This window comes from Miniopterus schreibersii (assembly GCF_964146895.1).
Source record: "Miniopterus schreibersii genome assembly, chromosome: 18".
Taxonomy (NCBI): Eukaryota; Metazoa; Chordata; class Mammalia; order Chiroptera; family Miniopteridae; genus Miniopterus; species Miniopterus schreibersii.
The window spans coordinates 16784376-16809328 of NC_138121.1; the positions used below are offsets into that span (position 1 = coordinate 16784376).

A 24953-nucleotide genomic window follows, 5' to 3' on the forward strand; every position below is an offset into this window, starting at 1 on the left:
TGTGACATGCTTATCCTTCTGAATTAGTGCGGGGCACAAGGCATTTGCACGGCGCTAATTGCTATGGGACGGAAACAAGCAGCCCCAGTATGTGGGCCCCAGGCACGACAAAACAGATGCCAGAGCCATTCAGAGCCGCGCCCGCGCCGGCCGCTGTCTAAGTGTCAGTCTCCGTGGGTAGGGTGTGGGGAGTGAGCCGAGCCCGTCGCGACTCCGGTTGGGTAACTGGGCAACCACCCTCCTCCCTCCCGGCGGCACGCTCAGCACCGCACTCAGTGCTGTTCCTTATGCTCACCGGGGGTGAGCCGGGAATAACGGGCGCCCTGAAGCCCCGGCCCGGACCCTGCAGGGCGCGGGGCTTCCTCTCTGAGGGGTGGTTGTGCTCAGGCCAAGCCAACTAACTGCAGGCCAAGTGTAAGTCACACCCCAGACTTCTTCAAAAAGGCGAGCCTAGGGAAAATGAGGGATTCCGGTGTCATTTACTGTGGAAAATAACTTGTGCGTATCCTGCTTTCTTAGGTCTCTTCTCGTCTTCCTAGAAATAAGCGTAGACACACGGAGATAAAGACGGTCCATAAGCCGAACCGCCTGCCGCCTTCCCGGCGTAGCCACGGGGGCCAGTGATAGGGCTGATGCCACTGTCCATGTTTGTCAACGGTGGTGATGAGGGGCCTTCATGAATTGGAAAAAGAAGTACCCTTCCTTGTGGTTCTTAGCCACTTCTACAGTCAAAAATAAAACTCGGGGAAAAAATAAAATGAGGGAAAACTCCACTTAATGAAAATTTGCTTAAAGATAAAAGGAAACAGCAGTGCTGAGTCTCTCCGAATCTACTGGGGGTGAACTGGGTCTGGGCCTAAGGGTCTAGCCCAGCTGCCCCTCCGGCCTGGCCCAGGACGGGCCAAGCCTTCTGTTGGAGCCCTTTGTCAGGCAGAAGGATGCCAGACGCAAAGGTGTCATGGCAGGTGGTCAGGCCCGGGAGGGGAAAGCACCCTGTCACAGTGAAGCTGCCTTCTGATGTCACCTAAGCTTACCCATTTTATATGAGAAAGCTCCGTGTTTTAGTGCATGTCCTGTTTCCAAGGCTGGTACCCTAATAAATATGGATCTGAGCCCGGTTAGTCATCACCAAGGACTATTCTGATGCCCAAGTCCCGCTTCTCCCAGGCCTAGTCAGAATCACTCCCCCACTGAAGCCTGTCTGTCCCATCCGAGTCTGGGGTGGTCATGGTGAAGCCACGTTGTTTCCTGATTAAGGAACAGGACCCCTCTGTACCCCTGGACCCGGGATGGCACCCTCCAACTACACGCAGAAGGGAACAGTGTCACAGAAGGAATAGGTGTTTCCTAAGAAATAGAGGGAGAGATGGTGATTAAATAATGTGTTTGCTTGATGCAGTTAGAAACAGGTCAGAAACGGGTCGGAACCAACTTCTACTTTTTCCCTCCCCTCATTCCCAGTTGGCTTCTCTGCCATGGATGTGTTTCCCTCTTCAGCTCCACCACACTCCTATGTCTCTCACAACAAAATACAGTCAAGCCACAAATCATGGTTTTTGTTCTTTTATTACCATGCTCTCAACTGCAAAGGTGTCCTAGACATACAGATACCGGGATTGCACTCTAGGTACCTGGGTTCAAGTCTCTTTTCTGCCTCTCAGTAACCAAGCCATCGTGGCCAGGCCTCGTAAGTGCTTGGAGTCTGTCTTTGCATCTGTAAAATGGGGACACACGAATGAATATTCCTTCTTCCCAGAAGCGTTGTAAAATTTTCTAGGTGATAGCACCTCTCAGGATACCTGGCACCTCATAGCTGTTCATATATTTCTTGAATCTCAAAGAGGAAACTAGATATCATCATGCATGTAAACCTGCTTCAGAAATGGAAATGTACAGTCATTCTTTAACATTCATAGTAGTTACATTTTCCCCAAACAAACAAACAAAAAAAACGCATCCCAAAATGCAGAATTTTTAATAGGCTTATCAGTACACCAGAATTCAGGAAAGAGCCCGGCTCGAACTACCTACTGGGTGCAGGCTGGCCACAGGCAAACAAGTTCAGCTGTGAGCACGGTCTTTGGGTCTTTGCTTACAGCAGGAAAGGTTGCATTTGCATTTGTAATCACTGCCCTGTCACCTTTTGATAAACGAGAGAACAGCGAGATCTTTCCCTTGAAAAACTTCCATCTCTTTGCTCTATAGAGTGAGCAAGGTTTGTTTTGGAAATTGACTGCTGGATGGCCATGTTTCCTCTGCCCTGTTAGCAAATGAGACAGTAGTCAGGTTTGGGAAATTCCTGCCGGAAGGTGATGTAGCTCATGTGACACCCTCGCCCAGAGGCTGTTTACATTTTCCTTGCCGTCCTTGGGAACTCTCGCTTGCCTCATCAGGGCCCGGTGTGCTTTGGCCTGCAAACACCAACTCCCAGGAGGACCAGAACCAGCACTATCTCCTCCTGTCACCAGTGTGGATGCTACAGGTCACTGCAACCATTTCTACACAAATGCCCAGAAACTTCAGTTAAAGTGAATGGTCTACATTTGGGGCAGAAAACAGACAGGGAAATTCCACAAGGCCTGAGGAGGTCACGGACCAGAGTTTCCAGGGTGATGACCCAGAGATTTCCTCATCTGTCTTCTAAAGTACCTCCAAAAAGTACCAAATACCCCACAGGCTGATGGGACAGGCCCAGACTGCTTTCCTCCAACCCGTATGGTCAGAGCACCTCCATTTATTCCAAGAGTCCCGTGAAGACACTGGTCGTCACCAAAGAGCGCTGTGTGGGTCAGGGACGGTGGATTCTGAACGCTGTGCTGGCACCAAGCTGGGAGCCAGGGAGCCAGCCCTGGGGAGACTCAGCAGCAGCCAGGCTGGGCCCGGCCCGTTCCGCCCCCTCTGCCTCTGCCGCCTCATGATTTCTGGGTCCTCAACGGATTCTACCCTCGTCTCCAAAGCCAGGTTCCTCCTTTGCCACGTGCACATGGCCTCCTAGTAACAGAGGTGGCAGAACTTTCTGAGATTCTGATTTGGAGAACCTCGGGGCTTTTGTCAGGAGCCTCATGTTTCTAGAAGCACCTACATGAGGGCAGTGAGGGGAGCTGTGAAAGAAAAAAAAGTTAAAGATGCCTGAAGTTGAAAAGCAGGCAGAGGGGTGGATGGTGAGGCATAAACTTTAATGAGAATCAAGAAACCCTTCGTTTATTTCTGGAACTGGGAATGGGAAGGCAGGTAAAAGGGGAGGATGGCGAGTGACAACTTAAGATCATGTGGCTCGAGAAATTTGCTCCCTGGCTCTCATTTTTATAGGATGTTCTTCCCCTTTTTCTCAGCACCTCCCAGCCAGTGCCAGCTGAGCCCCCTCTCTTTTATTTTTACAGAAATAATTTAGCAATAGCTTAGAGTCTGTGATGGAAGAGGTGGGACAAGGTGGCTCTTGCTGCAAAGCTGTGGTCTGACCCTGTAGGGCACGGGTCTTCCCTCCCCACCTTGATAGCGTCCCAGGCAGAGGCACGGGCGTTCCTGGGAGTAGAGGGACACCGACCAGGCTACAGGTGGGCTGGGAAAGATAGTCAACCTAGGGGGAGGGTTGGTGACCCCAGACATCCTGGAGATGGATGCTAAATGTGGTCTCATTGAAGATAGGCCATCGCTGGGTTTGTTATCAGTTTTTTCTATATACAACACCACTTCAAAACCTAGCGACTTAAAACACCAAGCATGTGTTATTTAGCTCATGGTTCCGTGGGAGGACTGGACAGCCGGGGCAGCTCTTCTGCTCTGGACCAACTCCATTGAATTCTGTGGTCTGCCGGTGGCCTGGCTGGACCTGGATGAGCTGGGAGGGGTGTCTCACTCACGTGTCCAGCAGTTCGCCCACTGGTGGATCTAGGAGGCCTCCACTGGGACTTCACGTCTCCACTCCGCACAGCCTGTCTTACTCCCACAGGCCAGCCCAGGCCTTTTCATGTGGCAGCCGCATCCAGGGGAGCAAAACCAGAAGCTGCCGAGCCCCTCGAGGCCAAGGCTCGGGTCTCACACAGTCTCACTTCCGTGACCTTCAAGGAAGAGATAGAGTCACCCTCATGATGGGAGGAGCTACAAGAAATTTCTGGTCATTGATAATCTGCCACAGCTAGCAATCCCGCCACTGAGGTTCTAGGGTGAAATTTGCTCGGCTGGACTATGCCACCTTGGACAACCACTCTGTCTCCTCGAGTGCCATTTTGATCTCCGTCTTCATCTGGAAAAAAAGAGACATGGATTAGATCATCTCTGAAGGCCCTTCTAGCTCTAAAATTTGGTGACGATCAGAATTATAGCTTGACCACAAGCGTTGGGGAGATGTGGAGAAACTGGAACCCTGGGGCACTGCTGGTGGGAATGCAAAATGGTGCAGCCCCTATGGAAAGCCGTACGTAGAGGCTCCTCAAAGAATTGAAAATGGAACTACCATGTATGATCTAGCAATCTTCCTTTTAGGTATATTTATCCAAAAGAAGTGAATTCGGGATTCCAGAAATGTATTAGTACTCCAGTGTTTATTGCAGCACTGTTCACAATAGTCAAGATGTGGAAACAACTTATACATCTGTTGACAGGCGACTGATAAAGAAAATGTGGTAAATACATTCAATGGAATATTTATCCCTTACAAGGGGGAAAATCCTGCCATATGTGAGATGAACGTTATGCTAAGGATAGTGAGCGAGTCACAGGAGGACGATGCTGCGTGATCCCACTCGCGAGAAATCTAAGCGTCAGACTCGTAGAAGCAGAGAGTAAACGTGGTGGCCAAGGGCCGGGGAGGGGGAAACGAGATGCTGGAAGTCAGTGGGTATAAGTTCTAGGTATGCAGGGTGAATGGCTCTAAAGGAGAGGTGCCACAGATGGTTTTAGATTGGCCCCTAGGAGATGAAAAAACATTTTTCTTTTACTATGAAGGACATTAGTAGGACGGCGGACACATTTTAACAAGATATGTAGATTAGATAATAATATTCTGTTGATGTTAATTTCCTGATTTTGGCAACTTTTCTACGGTTAAATAAAACTTCTATTTTTAGAAAATTTTCAGAAGTAAAGTCATTGGAAAAATAATATGTGTGTGCATATGCATACACACACACACAGAAAGAAAGAAGGGGGAGGGAAGAGAGGGAGAGAGATTGAGAATCTTAATGCAAATGTGATACAGTGGTAACATCCTAACAATGGGCCTCAGGGATACTTTTCACTATTTTTATAACTTCTCTAGAATTTTGAGATTATTTTTTTAAGTTAAAAGGAAATATATGCGCATTTGAAATTTTGATAGCTCTTTGTCAAATTGCCTGCTATAGAAACTATACAAACACCCTCTCCCACCACCAACAGGGTACAAAAGTGACACTTGATATTTACCAAATACATCCACACGTTATAGCAGGAGAATTTGTTGCCACTCCAAGACATAGGTAAAGGTATTCCCTTCATTTCACATAACTAAAGCTTCCAGGCTCGTAGACAGAAAGTGCAGTGGTTGAGAACACAGGATTTTGAAGCAGTAATTATATGCTGTTTCCACCCAATCAGACTGGCAAACATTGCAAGGTTCGAAAATACCGAGCGTTGGGAGGGATGCGAAGACATGAAAACTCTCACAGTCTGTTGGAGGGCGTATAATTTACTATAATCATTTTGGAGACTGATTTGGCAGTATTTAATATCCTGCAACCCAGCAATCCCCCCTCTAGCTGCACGTCCTGGAGAAATGCCCACGCACCTGCAGACACAGCCGCGCCCCGGCAGGGCCACTCGGGGCGGTGAAAGCGGAGGCAAACTGAACGTCCCGAGAATGGTCCAGGACGCTGTGGTCTATTTATTGCAACACAGTCATTAAAATAAAAGAATTAGAACTACAGTTTCAACATAGAAAAACTCACATAATGTTGAGTAAAAAATGCAAATTGCAGAAGAGTTGCGTACGCCTTCTGGGCATTTTTTCAGACAGTTGTATATCGTGTGTGAACATGCATACGTGAAAGAAAAGTATAGAATTTTTCCCAGGGAGAATATGGCACGAGCTTGTTTGAAGGAGGAAAGTGAGAGAGACAGGAGGGCAAGAGTCTTAAAGGGAGAGTCATCTGTATCTGTAACGTTTTATTGCCAAGAATATAAAGCAGATAAGACAAAAATATTAGCATTTGTCAAATTGGGGTGCTGAGTACATCGATCTTTATCGGATTATTCTCTGTACTTTTCTGAATGCTTAAAATACATCACAGCGAAAGGAAATATGGGAAACAATGAACATGAGTCAAGGTTAAATAATCCTGAGTTCAAATCTCCTCCAACAGTTACCAGTTGTATAATGTTGGGTGGTTTCCTTACCCTCTGTGGACCTCAGTTTCACCACGTGTAAAATGACAATGACAGTGCCCACTTTGGGAAGCTGTCTGTTAAGACTGAATGTGATGATGTATATAAAACCCTAGCACGGTGCCCTGATGCAGGCGTGGGGAACCTTTCTTCTGCTGAGGGCCATTTGGATATTTATAACATCATTCGCAGGCCATACAAAATTTTCAACTTAAAAATTAGCTATGAGAAAAGCTCCTAGATTTATGGAATTTCAAGTCTCGCCTGTGGTTGCCTTGGCAGGGCCAGACCACATGATTTCGATGGTCCACGAGCTGGACGTTCCCCACCCCTGCCCTAATGGGTGCTCAAAATGTAGATATTACTCTAACCCAGTGGTTCTCAACTGGGAACATTTTACTCCCTGCCCTCACAGGGGGGACATTTGGCAATGTCTGGAGAAATATTTGGTTGCCACAGATATGGGGGTATGGGGATGCTAATGGTATCTAGTGGGTAGAGGCCAGGGATGCTGTTAAACATCCTACAATGCACAGGATTGTGCCCCCCCCCACTCCCACAGCAGAGAATTATTTAGCCCCAAATCTCAAGTGTTGAGGTTGAGAACGCCTCCTTTAGCCTAAAGTCACCCAGCACTTGAACTGACTCCCAGTTGACTGCTCCTGCCTCTATAACACAAGCTTATTAGACCATGGACTTGCTACTCAATAACTAGGGTAACTGGTGATGGGGTATATAGCCTCCTCCTAGCCAGTCAGCTTCACGTTAGGCCAAACTTAATATGTCACTGAGCAGAGCAGCTGCCTGGAATATAGAAGGTCTTCATAAATATTCCTTAAACAAATGAATTAGTCAGTCAATGAGGACAGAACCGCTTAAACCATGCAGATCGAGTCCCCGTTCTTCCCATGACTTCTCTGATTTCCCATTCATTTGAAATGAGGGCCTACTCGGTTTTTACTTTCTTATATAAAGAGGGGAACCATAAAACAAGGGAGTGAGAAGTCCTCAGAGCCTTGTAGCCCATCTCGGGGGGCTCCTCGAACAACTATGGGCTAATGTTCCCATGGCCCTTGTCACGGCACCTCTGGAACTGGCTGAGACCCAGAACTTTTAGGTTTAAATCAACGACAACCACACAAAGTGAGGAATTGACCTAAAGTTGATAAGCATAATTATGACATTCAATCTGATGTGGTTCCAGCACAGTTTGTAGAAAGAGTTTATTATTCTTTTGATGCAACGTCAGGAATACATACAATTTCTTGCAACTGTTGACTTTTTGCTTTATCGTAGGCAATGACTGGGGGAGCCCAGACACTGGTTTTTCGGAAGACAGCTTCGAGTCCCTGCTGTCTCCTGTTTCACCACTGACTTTTAGCGAGGGTGAGTACCAATTCTTTCTGAACTCGTGGTTTTCTAATGTTTGCTTTGGCATCATTGAAGCCCTCGCCAATTGTTTCAAAGGATTTAAAAATGACTAAAATGACGTGTTCTGGTTTCTACCTGTGTGGTGTATGTCCAACAGGACTTGAAGGAGAGGAGATTTACCTCACCAAACGGTATAGCGAATGTAAAAGGCACTGTGACTAAACTTTGCTTCTGGGCCTAACTTTCTGCTTATAACTGGCTGAGCGGCCTTGAGAAAGTCACTTAACAGCTCGGTTTCTTTATCTGCAAAATGAGAAATGGGTGCTGGATTATTTTTTAAGGTATTTCCCCAAACTCTCTAATATCACGCTCACATAAAGATGGGAAAACGTCGATTTAAAGCAATATGCCTTCGAAAGAGTGATGGGCGGTGCCTGGTAAAATGTACCTTCCCAAACCCCTTCCCAGAATCACCCGGTGAGCATCTCTGAGGCTGAAGAGCAGAAACCGGCCCTTTCGAACCCGCTCCCCAGGCCAGCGGGCACACGGTGCCCTCTGAGAGCTGCCGCCCTGCGCAGGGGAGGCGTCCTTCTGTCTGTATGCAGATTCTGTCCTGTGAGATGTGACAAGCTCGGTCTGGACCAGGCAAAAACTGGCCAGAAGCACTTGTGCTCGTAGAATTTCCAGGGTTGGCATCTGGTGGCTGTTTTACCTTTGGTTTCTTGGCTTCGTCTCTTCCCCTTTGGTTCCGTCCTGCACTCAACGCTTCCTCGGCCAGATCTAGGTGTCCCGCGTGGGCTCCCCGGCTCCCCTCCCGTGGCTGCAATTGAAGGGGAATAAAATCCTTTGGGAAGCAGCCACTGAAGGGTAGATGCTCCTGTAGACTCTATTCAAAGCATGACCTTGTCAGCCTGTGTGGCTCCCGGAGACGTCACCGTCAGCGCCTCTCGTGTGCAATAGGCTTTGCTGTCAGTCTTTTGCTATGGAGGGTCGGGCTTTGCTCCCGAGGGTGTCATCGCCTTGCAGTGACTAAAGTGATGCGGATGGAGATAAACCCTGTTGTCTGTGGAGCCAAGATGGCAGACTCCTAGAGAGAAGGGGCCGTGCCCGGGGACCCCCACGTCACGCGGCACCAGGCCACGCTTAGAAGTCTGGACTGTGAGTGGGGAAAGCATTCGGACCGTGCTGTGGTCCACGTCCGTGGCCAACGCAGGCTCTGCGGCACTTCAGGCCTTCTAGGTTGTGTACCTAAACCCTCCGGGAATCAGAGGCACCCCTAAAGAGGGGTGCATCTTAAAGGAAAGCTAAATCCTAGCTTTGAAATGCAAACAGGGCCCCCCAGTATTCCAGCAGAGCCTGCCCGCCAGGATCAGTCTAACTGCTCAGTGGGGTGACTTGCTGTTCCTCAGAGCGTCAGCAGATATTATTTTCTGGCATCAGATAAAGGGAATTAGAGCTCTAGGAACATGGTGTCCCTGTTGTCTGCCGTGGGTCAGATGTAAAACTCTCCCCCCAAATCACATGCCAGGCATCGTGCGCATCGCGTCAGGTATAACACTAACAAGCGCCCCGTCACGAGGGAACCGCTCGCCCGTAGAGAGCGTCCCAGACCACGCCCGGTGCTGGCCAGGGGTGGCGGTGGGCTTCCTTCGGTTTGTGGTTCATGTATTTGTTTGCCTTGATTCCAGAACAGCATCGCTTGGATTTAATGCCTCAGATACTGAATCCAGTACTTTTAGGTTCACCGACCGGTGATTATTTAGCATTTATGACGTATATTTCAGTGCACTCGGAGCTTTACAATGACTCATAAAAAGGCATGATCCTGGGCCGCTCTCCGAGCATAAGGTTGCAACCGGTTGAATTACTGCCTGTGTGGAAGCGATCGCAGGACAGGTCCGGATGTCCTTTGCCCCGCTAAACGGTTATAGATCTTGGTTCCTCATTGCATCTTAGCCCAAACGGAGGTGTGGTAACTGCGGCTTTTACTATTTTGGCATCAGTATCCTAATACCGTAGACTCAGTTCCTCACGCTTAGGAAAAGCTTAGCAAACAGGGATGGACGGGTGGATAAAGAACTCTCTTCTCCGTGGACATCTGTCATTTCCTATGTGTCCCTCCACCCACGGCTGTGTTTGTAGAGCTGGCCAACTTGGGAGGGAACTGCTTGCTACTTTCTGCAGTGAAGATGAGATCAGTAGACCTGAGAGTGGACAGACGCGCAATGAGAAACCGACTACACAGTCCTATGAACTTGTTAATATTATATCAACGCCAGTGTCCCGGTTTTAGTTATGTAAGGAGGGATTCTACCAGAGGGAGCAGGGTGAAGGGTCGGGGAAAATCTCTGCTATTTTTGCAACTCTCTGTTCGTCTGTAATAACTTCAAAGGAGAACCACATGAACTTCAGCCTCTGCAACTTTGCAGTCACCTCACTGCCTACCTCTTGCCGTCACTGGGCCCTCTGCTAATAACAGCAAGTCCAAGTGCATCGGTTCAGGACTTCCAAAAGCGCAGGCGCCAAGTCAGAATTAGCCCGGCAAGAGATTTACTGGGGGAAGCGCCTGGGAAGCACAAAGTGAGAGGGAGGCAGGGGCCGGGGAGACTCTGCCAAGCGCCAGGCCGGTCGTTCTGACACCTGTGAGAGGGAGGAAGGGAGACCGGGCAGGAAGAGCCTCAGACTACACACACATCAGAGAGAAGTCTCAACCCAGCCACGAGGCGACCCTGAGCGACATCTTCCTGTTAGAGGAGCCCCGGGTGGGGGAGGATGGCCTGCTTCTTGTACCCACACCCCGCTCGGCCGTCACTGGAGCGGCCTGGCCTGGAGCAAATGCTGGGTGAACCCCAAAGGTGCCAGGGCAACTGGAGGCTGTCAGTCAGCTGTGCTCCCAGAGCAGGTTATCTTCCAGGGAGAGCTGAGCAGCTCACGCCCAAGGCCACCACCCCAGGCAGGCCCTGCCGGCCTCAGCCCCCTGCCTTCCCCGCCAGCCCTTCGGCGGCCTCCGCCCCTCGTCCCCCCGTTAGGCTCCCAGACCAGAGTGAATTCCACCCTCTCTCTGCCTCTCGCGTCCGTTTCCTCCCTGCCTGCCTCGTGCACTTTAAAGAAAGTCATGGGGCCAAGCCGAGTGACCCCCACGTGTGTGTGGCATCCAACGTCAGGAGGCCCCCGGAGCCTCCGGAGCCCTCCCCGGTCCTTGATGACTCTGTGTCACGTTTCTCGCTGTGTGTACTGCATCCCTGCTCTGCTTTCCCCGTGTCCTACTCTGCCCGCGCCCTCAGACTTCTGGGCGGCCTGCCCACGAGAGCTCCCGGGGACCCCCTCCCCTCCGCTCCACATCCGTGGCTTGGCGACGAAGGTCCTCCTCTCCAACGCCTCCCCTCTCTTTGGACCCCCGCTTGCTTTTGGCCCCCTGCTTTGGTTACGTCAGCCGTCCCTCCCTCCCTCTCTCATGCATTTTCGGTCTCTCTGCTCCCTAGAACTCTTCCCCTCGGCCTGTGCACCTCGGCTCCTGTGCCCCACGCGTTTCCCTGGTCCTTCTGCCCCTCTGAGCCACCCTCGCGTAGCTCGCCTTCCCCGTCACCAAACCACGGAGCCGTGTCTCTGCGTGTGCTGCACGCTCCCCCCCTTCTTGGCAGCCCCTCAGCCCCTCACCCCCACTTCCCCCTGCCGCTCAGGAGAAGCCCCCCTCACGGTCCTTGCTGCTGAACCCCAAGCGTCGCCTTGGGCCTCGCCTCCGGTCACCCGGCCTTACCTTCTGTCGCCCCCTCAGTCTGCACACTCTCTCCCCCCTTGTCTCCCAGGCGCTCTCAGCTCCCTTCCTGTCTTCTGGCCTCACCTTTTCTGACTTTTCTCACTACCTCTGGCTACAAATGTGGGCCCAGGGCTGCATCTTCCTCAGCCCTGCTTTGACTCTCCCTCCCCTCCTCCCCTCCCGTCCAGTCCTGTCCGGTCCATGTCCGAGGCTTTGGCCCTCCGTGCTCTGCAGAGGCTCTGGATCCCGACTCGAACCCCCTCTCGGCCTGGGAGCCCTGCACGCGTCCCTGCCGTCCTGCCAGAGCTTCCAGCCCCGCGCCCGCACTTGCCTCCCACGCCCTCCTCTGCTCCCCGCTTCCCTTTCTCTGAACCAGACGCCGTTCTGCGGGTCATCCGGGGTCCACCTCGAAGCCCCAGCCCTTCCTATGGGCCGCTCTGCCCTTCCTCCCTCCAGCCCCTCCCAGGCCCGCCAAGCCCACGGCCACCGCCCGGTGGGTTTCTATAGACACCTCAAAATTGGCCTTTCCACCTTGAGTCTTTTCTCCTTCCAGGCCATAATAGTCACTGATGGCAGTTTTATTTTCCTAAAAGCATAGCTTTCATTATGTCCCTTCTGTGCTGAAAAGCCTTTGATGGCTCTACATTGTGTACTCAACTCCTTCCTGCCTGGCAGCTAAAAATAATCTCCTCCCCACTAAACTGCCACGATATTTTTTCTAAATGTCTTTTTTTTTAGCACTTATTGCTAACTGATTACTGACTGGCTAATTCTCCCAGCTCCCTCCTTCACCCCTTGCTGACCCCCAATGGAATAAAGGGGGGGGGGTGGTGTGATGCTTTTTTTTTTAAATCTCACCTGAGGATATGTTTTTATTGATTTGGGGGAGGAAGGAAGGGAGGAAAGGAGAGCGAGAGAGAGAGAAACATCTATCACTCGCCTCCCATATGTACAACTGGGGATCAGGCCCACAACCTAGGTATGTGCCCCGACTGGGAATTGAACCCACGACCTTTCAGTATACGGGTCGATGCCCCAACCAACTGAGCCACGCCGACCAGGGCGTGTGTGTGTGTGTGTGTGTGTGTGTGTGTGTGTGTGTGATTTTTCCTAGCCTAGTCCTGTTTGGGTTCATCTGGAGCAACCAGCCTCCCATAAAGGCTGTGAAAGCAAAACATGCCGTTGGATTCTATTCTTAAACGGGGGTCACAGCACGGGGACCAAGAGAAGGGCTCTGGGGTGCTTCTGCCTGGGTTCAGATCCCGTCACCTTGGACATGGAATTTAGCCATGATGTCTTCCTCTATGAAACAGGCTAATGATTATATATCCATGCCACAGGGTTGTTACGATAACTAAATAAAAGAATGCACGTAGCAGGCGCAGAGCCGCGCCGGGCCCCGCGGCGCTCAGGGCCAGCTATTGTTATTACCATCCTCGTTATTGTTTTATCGGGCTTGCAGAACGACATTAGCCACAGCTTAATTATTCACTGTTTGGCACGAGAGACTAACTTGGGAATTATGCACAACTGGTGAATTAATATCCTGAGTACTTCCACTAAGACATCAGGCTAATAATTTTTGGTACTTTAGATAACCCGTGATGGGTCCCAGAGGATCCTGAAAGCAAGAGTCTACATATTTCCTAGTAAGAATGGACTTTTTTTTTTTTTTTTGTAGTTTTAACCTCGGTAGTTTAATGTAGCAGCTTCCACTACTGGACAGGAAATATGAGGGTTAAAACTGGCAGCTAGATGGTTGCACAACACTGTGAATATAATCGATGCCCCTTAGTTGTGCTCTTAAAATGGCAATTATTTATGTTATATATATTTTCACACATTAAAAATGTAATAAGTGCAGCCCTGGCCGGTGTGGCTCAGGCGGTTGGAGCGTCGTCCTGTGCACTGAAATGTCGTGCATTTGATTCCCGGTCAGGGCACATACCTAGGTAGTGGCTTCAATTCCCGGCCGGGCGCATATGGGAGGCAACCGATCCATGTATCTCTCACATCGATGTTTCTCTCTCTCTCCCTCCTTTTTTCCCTCTCTAAAATCTATTAAAAATGTAATAAATGCAAACACCAAAAAAAAAAAAAAAAAACCACACCAAAAAAAAACAAGAACTGGACATCTAGGATAATATAGTAATTCATAATATTTTTATTTCGGAGTATTTTATATGACAGAGCAGCATATATCAGTCAGCTCAGTGTTCATTGAGTACAACGTAGACACTGTACAATCACTGCACTTGGTACAATGTATCATAATACGTAGCTATATTATGTATGTGTTAGTACTAAAGCGTTGATTACTGTTGATGAAAGAATGATATTACATATGAACAGGGAAATGTCTGTCAGCGCAGTCGTCATAGACCTGTGAGCAAAGGACACCTGTCTTAGTTGAAAGAAAAGAAAACTAAGGAACCCAGCTTCAAAACTGTTTGAAAAGTCACCTTCTGCTTTAAACAAAGTCCGAGGCAGCTAGGTCTGATACTGTCAGTTATCCTCACAAGAACCAACATGTTGTCTTTTCCCGTCGAACTTCGCGTGAGTTCAGTCTAACAACAATCACTAAAGGAGGCTGCAGGTAAACAGGGTCGTTTGCAGGTGGCAGCAGAACCTTGGATCACACGGGGGCATCCCGCTCTCGCACCGAGAGTTTGTACAACTGCCTCATTGCTCTTGGATTCCTCTACTTGCTTAGGGAGAGGAAAGGACAATGACTCTGGCTGATATCCGTGGTCGTCTTAGAGTCTGTTCCCGTCTTTCCCCAGTTAGGAGAGAAAAAAAAGAATAAAGCAGACTTGTGAAGATAGGTGGTTATAGTTTGGTTGATTTGGGTAGCAACATTGAACCGCTTTGGTAGACACATAGTTTACTTTTATTGTAAGATGTCATATACATTTGAAAGAGTACATATATGCAATTTAAAGTATAGTCATAAAGGAAGGGTATTGATGACCTCTGATGTCCAAGGGTGGAACGGTGCTAGCCCCTGAGAAACCCCAGCCCCTGCTATGAGCTCCTTCCTGAACATAACCTTTCCTAATAGATGTAACCATTGACCTGGATCTTACGGTAATCATTTCCTTGCTTTTCTTAAGAGTTTTTTTTTTCTTCATTTGTATCTTTCTTTCCCGCTCAACATAATGACGGTAAGATTCATTCACAGAATGCACTCATGTTCGTTACAGTGTAATATTCCACTGTGCTAACAGAAAATGTTCTTGTTGATGGATATGTAGTTGCTGCTGTGAACCTTCTCATCATGGGCCTTGGGCACATGCTCACAGATTTCTCTCAGAGCTCTTTGCCATCAACCAGGGAGTTCACAGATGGCAGGACCCCCCACCCCAACTCTGAGAGTGTCTGATGCAGTGGAACTGGGGTGGAATCTGAGAGTTTATATTTCTAACAAGTTCCCAGGTGATGCTGATGCTGCAGCCGGGAGTGGGGACCACACTTTGAGAACCCCTGCTTTAAGTTATAAGAAGGGATTTGCTGGGACAAGGGGCATGCCTCTTTTCAGCTTTACAAAGTAATGCAAAACCATTTTCCAAAGTAGTATCTTTACAACACTGTCAACACATTTTATTGGCCCAATGGTGCCACAGGGAACAACATGCCCAGCGTCGCCTTCATGAGTATCCCGCGCTCAAAAACAAAACACCCATGTCCTGCGTTCACCACCCTTTTTTTTCAGGGGAGGGCAGCCTTGCATGGTGTGGTTACCTCCAGGAGCTCCTGGCCATCAGCGTGGCACTGGGACCTGGTACTTGGAAGGGGCCTCACATCCAACTGAGACTGATGGCTGAGAGTCTAACATCCCTAAACGTGCACGCGTGTCACTTCAGTGACGATCTTTCTGGCTTTTAGAGAGCTTTTCTTTCTAATTAATTCAAGATAAGGAAGTTGCTGAATAGTTGGATTCTGGATAAGTGAGACGTTGCATATATCCAAATCACGCGACTAAACCGATTGTACCCCAAAAGCACATTGTGTTGGGTGCTTATAGGCATTCATTGTGATCTTTTTCTGTGTCTGTAGAGGGATGGAATTGCTGAAGCAAAACCCTGATGAAAGCTATTCACAATTTAGCATTTGCCATCATATGGAAATGTCAGCTCCATCTACCAAAAAGAGTTTTACAGGCATGTTCAATGTAAAATGCAAATATAATAGCTCAGTGGGCTGGAGGTGTCAGCTCTGTTTCACTTAAACCTGTTACCTTGGCAGATTAAATACAGCTCGAGATCTTTCGCAAGGAGCATATTCTAATGAAGCTACATTTCCCATCAGCCTTAGTGGTTCATCAGTTCAACTGGATATGAGTAGACTGAGGCAAAAATGGGTCAGAAATAAGAGTGAATGGGACACAGCGATGGAGAAATAGGGCGGTCCGCCTCCCAGACTTTCCAACGCCAACTAAGAAATGTGGTTATTTGCTCAAAAATAAGTATGGGCAATTTGTAGCAAACAATTATCTCACAGGTGATGAAATAAGTAAGGGTCCCCCCACCACCCCCTCCCAGGCCTGCCTAATCGCTCCCTAATCTTGACACCTGCTTCTGTAACCCAGCGTACCTGGGGAGCCAGGATGCTGTCTCCACCTGGAACTCACGCAGCCGCCTGGGGAACCCAGCTCCCTCGGCTCAAGTCCGCAGTAGTGCACCCCTCTCTCAACTGACCACACACTCCAGACTCTGACCTTGGCTTCACCTTCAGGGCTGCTCGTGTGCACATCATAGCTGGTCCTGCTAATGCCACTGTCCTGCTGGATAGGGCTTTCTGCTTGAACGCCACATGACCCATCGTTCCATGGCACCACCCAGTTCCCGCAAGGGCTCGCCCAGGACCACCCTGTCTCACCTCCCACCCCGCACCTCCACCCCGGTGGGAAGGTTGCTGGCTGCCCTCCAGTCAGCAAGACAGGCGTGGTGGCGGTCAGCCAGCCCCAACCCGTCCCCCCAGCACAGCTCTAGTGTCCTCTCCTTCGCTGCACGATCAGCTATAAGCTTTGGGGGCTTTTACGTCCAGCGGCATTGCCCTGTGGGCTTTTCCAAGGGAGCGTCTTGCAGATTACTGCAGAGAACTGCAGGAATAATCGATCCCCTTTAAAAGAGCATTCTTTCTATAGCTCCGATGAGCCTTTTTGCTTTGTCTTACATTATTATGCTGTGAATATCATATGCCCTTGTTATTTATATTTATATTTAAAAAAAAACAAAACATGAAGAAATCCTGCTGTGATTCCTCATCTAAAATATTCTACTTGGCTGATACTATTAGCACCAAATCTTTACACCAAAGAGCAATGGTTTACCGGGCTGTTGGGGTGGGGAGGTGGGGAGGGGAGATAGTTCCTCCGCTCCTATGGAAGAAGCATCTAGAAGGGAAGTCTGGGCACACCCTCACTGCGCAGCTGTGAAATGGGCGCCGGGGAGCTGGGTTCTCTTTTTGATTCTGCCCCAACTGTGTGACGCTGAGCTGGCTGAATCCCACTCGCCCGATGTTCTCGCCTGTACAGTGAGGAAGTCGACCAAGGACGGGTCTTTCCCCCGTGATCTCCGTGTTTCCACGAGCCTGCATAACCAGAAGCCAGGGAAGGGGGCTACTTGGGAATCTAGGGCATTACAACAAAAGCCACAGTCACCGACTTCCATTTCTGGTCCCGTCTGCCAGACGTGGCGCTCAGCACTTCACATGCATTATTATCTCATTTAACCCTCGCAGTCACTCCGGGAGGCCGGTACCATGGGCCCCATGTCACAGAAGAGGGAATAGCTCTCGGAGAAGTTGCCCAGCTTGGTTGGGTTCACGACACGGATCAATGCCGGAGCAGCGACCCCTCTCTTGCTGGAACCAACTCCGCACTTGCTGGTGGGAAGAACTTCCCGAGCCTCGTCTCATCACTGCCACTGCCCGAAATCTTGCCGGTGCGTCTCCTCCGTGTCCATTCTAAGTGCCTCGCTGACCCCTCCTGCCTTCTCGGGCACACCGCCGGCGCCTTCGGCGTGTGTGGAAACGACAGCACCATGTTTCCAGAATCCCTGCCGCAGGATGGGGATCAGTAAGGGAAGAGCAAAAACGAATTTCTGAGCAGCCTCTTGCAACACAGAATGTAAGTGAAGACATGACCCAAAGAGGGCAAGATTGAGCCCAGAAGAATAACTTTTTAAGACAATCATGCAAAATCCCCTTCACGGGGGCCAAGGTGCCTAACACGGGTCATCTGTCATTTTGCCGGGGCCGCCTTCGAACCATACAGACCTTGGAGGGCCGGCAGGGGGACACTTCTCCCAGCCGGCGACGGAGCCTCGCTGGTCACCCAGCCTTCGCATCTCACCAGTCTTGTTTTCTATGAGGAAAAACGCACCACCCCATACCCAACGACCCTACAACTTCCGAGTGGAAATTACTTATGTGATGAAGCCTAAGCGAGAGAAAAGTGATCCTTTGCCCTAAAGTAGAAGTTTTGTATAAATAAAAGAACTTCAACGTCAGAATCGCGCTGCGTGCAGGGCCATCACGGTCTGTGTTTGGAAGTGAGCAGAAGCCCTGCTCTTTCCTTTACAGTCAAGCCGTCCACCGGCCCTCATTTCCCGCAGCCCCCGGGTGTGGGGAGCTCACCGACCCACCCGCATTTATCCCGATGGGAACGCTCCCAGCCCAGGCTGAAGGCGATGACGCTCTGCCTCTTGTGTCAACTCTCGTGCTGCGAGCAAGTGTCCTCTGTCTTCACTGTCTATTCAGTGTCACGTTTTTCACATTCTGTGATTCTGGTCCCCTGTTAAAAATGCCTCCCAAGTACAGCGCTCTAGGGCCGTCCGTCTGGTGTCCTTAGGCCCAAGCAGGCGGCGACGTGCCTTACCGGGGAAAACTTAGGCGTCAGAGAGGCTTCAGTCAGGCGAGGCCCGCAGTGCCATCGGGCGTGGGTCACACGTTAACAGATTAACAATACATGCTAAATAAAGTGTCCTCAAACAGAAACACAGGTTTTCTGACTCTTCCGTTCAGCCAGTAGAGACTGAGCACCCCAGAATCTCCTGCTGCAGGGAGAGGTAACAGAAGCATCTCGCAGTCTCTGAGCTCAAGAGATTTCGCCTTTGCTGGAAAGACCAGGCTTACTGTGGCCGTCGCAGCCAGGTCAGATGGAAAGTGGAAACATCTTAGGAATGGCAGGGGGAAGAACAGGCTCCCCAAGGCATAGCCTAAAGGGAAACAGGCTATTTTTCTAATAGTAACCTTGAACTGTTAATTTAGCGTTTCCTCCCAGGAACTCTGCAAAGGAAGTTCAGCGTTAGCCAGAGCTTCTAATTAACTCCAAAGTTTCTACCACATCAGCAAACACCTAAAGACCACCCCGGTGTTCATTTCTCACCTGACACAAAGTCAAAAAACTGATGTAAGTGAGAATTGCACCATTGGAAATCCTTTTCGCACTGTGGGGAAAGGGTTGCTGTGTTGCCCCTCAGTTTCATTATTTTGGGGGCCTGTAATCTTCCAGCTTAAAAAAAAAAAATAGTATTTCTGATACTTATAATGAAAATAGTAATATGAATTTATTAAGCACCCAGCATACACCAGGACCGGTGCTGGGTGCTGGGAACACAGGGGTAAAAAGCACAGTCCCTGCCTTTAAGTGTCTCACAACGAAACTGGGGAACCTGATCATCGTGAAAGTGGAGTCGATATGTGAGAGAGGGAAGCAGGGGTAGGGGGCCCGTGCTAGCACATAACCCGAAGCGGGGGACTTGGGGTGTGGGTAATGCTTCTTGCTGGAACAGAATCTTAAAGGTGGAGAAGGAATTGGCCAAGTGACGAAAGTAGAGTTGAACATTCCGGGAGGCAGGAACATTGTAGGAAACCCTAGAGGCATGAAAGACTACGGGGTGTCCTGTGACCTATACCACAGAGTGGGAAATGGAAGGGTCTCAAAAGAGGAGGCTGGGGGGCAGGCCAGAGCCAGGCCACGAGGAGCCTCGAAGGCCAGTTTAGGAAGGTGGAACCCACTGAAGGAGTCCACAGAGGGGAGCAAAGCAATCATAGTCGCACGTTGCGTAGGTCAGTCAGAAGCAGCACGGAGAGTGCACTGTGGGCCGGGCACATCTGAGAGCGAAGAGAGCCGCTGGGCAGTTAGGAAATAAGCCAGGAGAGGAGCAGTAGGAACAGAGTGAAAGAGAGGGTAGAGGGGAATTAAGAAAGTGGAATAGAAAGAACCTGAAGAGCGATTGGCAGCAGTCAGAGGGAAGAGGTTGGAGGGATGCAGAAGGTGGAGCAGCTCTGCGGATGGTGATGAGTTCAGCTTGGGGCGTATCGGGTGGGGGGCACCTTGGACCATCCCGAGGAGAGGTCGGCGGGCGGCCAGATACCCGGGGCTGAGTCCAGGCGACTAGATGATTAGTTTACAGATGACCACTGAAGCCAAGGGTTTATGCCTGCACACAGCAAAATACGTACAAGTTGAAAGAAGACACCCTCTTGGGAGAAACACTAATATTTAAGGGGATTAACAAGGAAAGATAAGCCTGAGATGAAGCCTGGGGAAAAACGGCCGTCCATGGGGGAGGAAGTCTAGCACAGAGCAGCGTTGGATATGACAGAGAAGTGTGCCATGTGGGGGGAGTGGTCAGAGGAATCCAGCCATGCGACGAAGGAAAGTTAATTGGTCATTAATGACCTGGAGCCATTTTAGTGGGAAAGTGGAAATGAAAGCAGAGTGCTTTGTGCGGAGATGCAAAAACGGGGGCGGGGGGGGGGGGGGAAGAAGTAGAGACAGGGCAATGTAGGCCAGCCTGTGGGTAAGTCTGACTTTCAAGGGAAGGCGGGAGATAGGAGCAAATAGAGGGGAATGGAAAGCGAAGGAGGGCGCCTGCCACTGCCACTGGGCACTCAGCAGTGGTTCTTAATTGCCGGCAGAATACGGGGAGCCTTTTCAAATTGCAGGTGACTACAGATTACGCAGACTACAAGATGAAAACCTTGTTGTGAGGAAGTGAGACGGGGGATGAGAGAGGATCACGAATAGAGGAAGCCTTGGGTCATGGGTTCTAAAGAGGAGATATATATATATATATATTTTATGGGAACCTGTGAAAAATAATGAAATGGCATCAGATTAAGACTCAGAAGGCCCATGAATGCTTCTTACTACTTTCGACCTTAGGTAATTTTGTCACCTCTCTGAGCCTGAGCATCCTAGTCCGTACAATAAGCTAAGTAGCATCTCTCTTGCCTGGTCGTAGTGAGCATTAAACAGGGCGATGTGTATGAAGAGCACCTTGGACATTGGGAAGCCCCGCGCAAGTGTGCGAGAAGGGGCCTTGCTGCCCCTCCCCCGTTTGCTGAGGCGCCTTTTCTTGTTGAAGTTATTTCAGGCGCCGTGGGAAAACATTCTTCCAAGCCACAGGCAGGGTCTCTCTTCTGGGGATTTCTATCTTTTTTGCCTACCCGCTTGAGATATAGAGTTCTGTGGATGGCTAGGAAGGAAATTTTTGGGGGGAAAAAAAATTTAATGTTAAAATAGCAATAATCAATAATTGTTTTAAAAATTGATGGAGATACACATGAAAAAATATGCAAACGTCTTTCTTTCTAGATATGCGACTTTCCCAGTTATGACCTCTGGGTGGGGAAAAATCTTTGTGCAATGTCAGGTAAAGATGACACTGCACCATGCCTGCTGGGATGCCAGTGACCACAAGGCACAGAGGCCCTACAGACATCCATTTCCTTCCCTTTATTGTTTTAAATTAGCACTTCCCTCTCTGTCTAGCAAAACACACACCCCTACATGATGTTTGTCATGCAGCTGCTAATACCTATATTTTTAAAAATTAAAACAGAGTAAAATATTTGAAGGAAAAACTAGGCTTTAAAAAGATACAAAATAAAACAACAAAACCGCCCTGTGCTAGGTATTTTAGACTGAAACAAAGGTTGCAAACTGGCATTGCCGTGGGCCAGTATTATCCTCACAAATATGTTTTATTTGACCCGTAAAATGTTTTTTAAAAAGCTTTGAGCTAATATTTCAATGTTCGTATATTGTGTATTTAAACACACCAGTTTCTACCACCTCTTAGAACATTGGGGATCCGACAACACAAGGCGCAGCTTTTATTCCCCTGAACAGAAGTGAGCAGCTGTCTCCAGTTCATCCCAAGCCCCAGTCCTCCCTATTGCCTCCTCAGGCTGGTGCTCGCCGGTCCCTAGAGGTTTCAGAGTGTGTGACCCCTGGTTCAAAGTCAAACAGTACAATACAACGGGACAGAAGAACTTTGTTTCTGAGGGCAGAGTGGCTAAAATAAAGGAACAGGAAGCGAATGTCCCCCAGCCCAAGGACGTGGCTGGGGTGGAGTGCCCGATTCTTAGCTCTTAAGACAGCCTCCCGTCTGCTCCAGTACGGGGCTGGGTCTACAGAAGTGGGAGTCAGTGTGCTTCCTTTGTGTGCTTCTGTGCATGACAGAGATTAAAACAAAAGCAACTACTTCCTTCGGGAGAAGCCTAATTGTAGCTCAGAAGAAAAATTTCTATTGCCCAACAGCCGAAGCAACTGGCCAGAAGATTCCAAAAGCCCTTCTGCCCTCACAAGGTCAACAAACTCCGATAGCCTGTGACCGGATGGAAAGACATCTGATAGACCACGCTTTAGAATTTGGAAGATAAAGCTCATTTTAAGATTTATTAGCACAGACACACTGGCCCGTGGCCGGTTCTTTGCCACATAGAAGAAATTCCCAAGCAATACATTCTTGGGCCCTTGTCAAGTGGTCTGTTGTCTCTGGAATTTCCTATTCTCCATCCCGGGAGCAGAAAGCAGCCCTCGCCACCCCCACCCCGGGCTTTGGCCGTCATGAGGTTTAAAGAGGATCATTTGTTTTCATTACAGCCCCTTGAAGCCCTTCCTTCCCTCATTAATGAATTTCCAGTCTTTCATAAAAAAAAAAAAACAAAAACAAAAAAACAAACACACAAAAAAAGGACCCGACAGAGGACGTGGTTAAGTGGCTGGCGCGCACAGGGGACGCCGGGTTTAAAGAGAGGAGACGGCCATTTACTGATTGCAAGGAGGGGGTGACATCCTTGGTGAGTATGCTAATTTCGTCTCCCGCATTTAACATTCAGATCAGGTCTGTCGGGGGCCCTCCAGAGCGGCGGTCCAGGGATGGGTGGCTGTCTGCCTTGCAGCACTGACCCTTCTCTGCGTGAATCACATCAATGCCCGAACAGTCCGTGTGCTCTCCCTTCCATTCTCTTGTCCACCCGCTCGGAAAAACACGTAGACGCAGAGCCACACACACATGCCTGCACGCACTGTACATAACGCCACCACACACTCACACGCACACGCACATGCACACGCGCTGCAGACGCAGGTCTCCATGAACGCTGAAGAAATGCAAGGTAAGGTGCCCGAGTCGCCGAGTCGCCCGAGTCATCCGCACCCTCCTCCTCCTTTGGGTCTCCAAGGAGGTTACACTTTTCTGCAAGATACATTTCTCCTGCTCGGGGAAACTTGCAACATATCAGGGAGTCTGAAGCCACATGACGGATGGATGGACCGACAGACGGACGGACGGACGAGTAGAACCTCAGTCAAAAGGAGGCATCTTATCTATTGACTTTCCAGTCCCAGAAATTTAAAAAAAAAAAAAAAAAAAGTAAAGCCCCAAGTCCCATTCACGTGAAGGTAAACCAGAGAGCTCAGTTAACTGAACACGCAGCTCGTTTTATTCTCGGGAGTCCCCACTCCGCCGTGTGTGTTTGGAGCCCTGTGTTAAAAGGGTCCCACTCGTGGTTGGTTTTGGACTCACCAAGCCCAGGGGCGGGTGACAAAGACAAGAGGCATCGCAGACCAGCTCCCGCGTGGCCGTCCCACTGGCGAAGGCGGTTGTTTACCTGGCACGTCCTGCCAGAAGCCCAGTCCACGGAAAAGGGAACTTCCTCAGCCTCCACCTCCAGCATATTTTTGGCAACATTGTAGCAGCTTCCTGCAGACAGACAGAGAATCAGCAGCTCCTGTTAGCAGAAGACACCCTTCAGGGTTGCTGTTAATAGACCAAAGCAATTTTGAGCAAGCAGGAACTCCGAGTAAAAGGAAAGGACAGGTTGGTTTTTACAATTTTTTTGTTTTGTTCCTCAAAGTATGACATAACTGTGTAGCCCGGCATGCCGTGGTTCCTCCCAGACACTCCGGTGGCCCCCGGTCCTGCCCCCCTGGTGCCCACACCATGCTCCGCATTCGGCTGAGGGACACCGGGCAGTTCCTCTCGGAGCCCCCGACAGGAGCGACGGGTGTTTTCTCCGAGCTGCAGACTTGATTTGCCTCGATTTTTTTTTTTTTTTTTTTTGGCTCTGGTCCAAGATGTTTTCCTGTCATCATTTCACTGTCTTTTCCAGTAATCCCTTTTTTAAACATTGCCAACAATTAGTCGATTTATCTCCACCACCCACACCCCCACGCCCCCGGACCCACGCGCGCGCACGCACACACACCCCCGCACGCACACACTCTCTCCACTGAGCCCTATCGCTGTCTCGTTTTGCCTTGAAGTCTAAGAAATTACAGCTTCTCATTAGCCGGAGAGCGCGTTTGGAATGGCTTTGTGTTTACTCACTTAGTAAGCGACGCTGGCCTTTTTAATTATCCTTCCTCCGCGTGCCATCGGAGCTGCAAGCTGTTCCAGGCGAGCCAAGCGACTGCGCCTCCTCTGCAAGGCTGTTGGAAGCAATCGGGTTTCACCTCGCTGCTGCTGCTTTCTTCCTTTCCTTGTCAGCCAGCCAAGGGATCCCCCCAAAGCTCTTACGTAGGAGATACCAAAACTGCGAGTCACTTCTTGCTCCCAGAGCAGAGTCCGCCGGATGCCGCACGCACAGCAGACCCACGATGGGGCTTCCCTCCAAAGCCACCGAGATCCCCCGGGTCCAGGCGTCCGGCCGTCACCTGGTTTTTCTTGCTATTGCTCCCTCTTTCTCTTCCACCCTTGTCCATCCCTTCGTCTTCCGGCGTTTTTCCTCTGGTGGTTTCCCTTCCTTTTCTGTGTCTCCGACAGCCTCAGACCCGGCTCGGGTCCCTCTCGCCTTCTGTTATATTATTATTTCCCCCCCCACCCACCCCCCCTGCAGCAGGCTTTGGCTGCAACCTCTGCGAGCTGGATCACCAAAGACACACGACTCACTCACAATGAATAATCAATACAGATATTGATCTGTGGAAAATGTTTGTAAATTCCTGAAAGGGAATCAGGAGCCGGGGGCAGGGAGGCTCGCGGGGGCCGACGCTGAAGGGCTGGCGCGGCGGGTCGCAAGCAGAACTTCACTTGGACCCCGAGTGTCGCTGGCGCCGAGGCGACGGTACCGGAATGCGTGCGACCCAGGGTGTGCGCGTGGGAGCGCGCGCGGTGTGACGAGGGGGTTGTGTCGTCTCCTTTCTCTACAGCTGCTTTCCCGCGCC

The 24953-nt window shown here is 50.0% G+C and overlaps 1 long non-coding RNA gene across 2 annotated transcripts; it reads right to left on the reverse strand.

Annotated features, from left to right (window-relative positions):
* Window positions 1–1569: 1569 nt before the first annotated feature.
* Window positions 1570–24562, reverse strand: LOC308547880. 2 transcript variants are annotated; one of them, XR_013997565.1, is made up of 3 exons: window positions 24118–24562; window positions 23314–23490; window positions 1570–4243 (listed from the first exon to the last, which is right to left on the reverse strand). It is a non-coding gene; the product is annotated as an uncharacterized lncRNA (long non-coding RNA). The 2 variants fall into 2 exon arrangements; XR_013997566.1 differs by lacking the exon at window positions 1570–4243 and adding an exon at window positions 13631–14261.
* Between the last annotated feature and the right edge of the window lie 391 nt (window positions 24563–24953).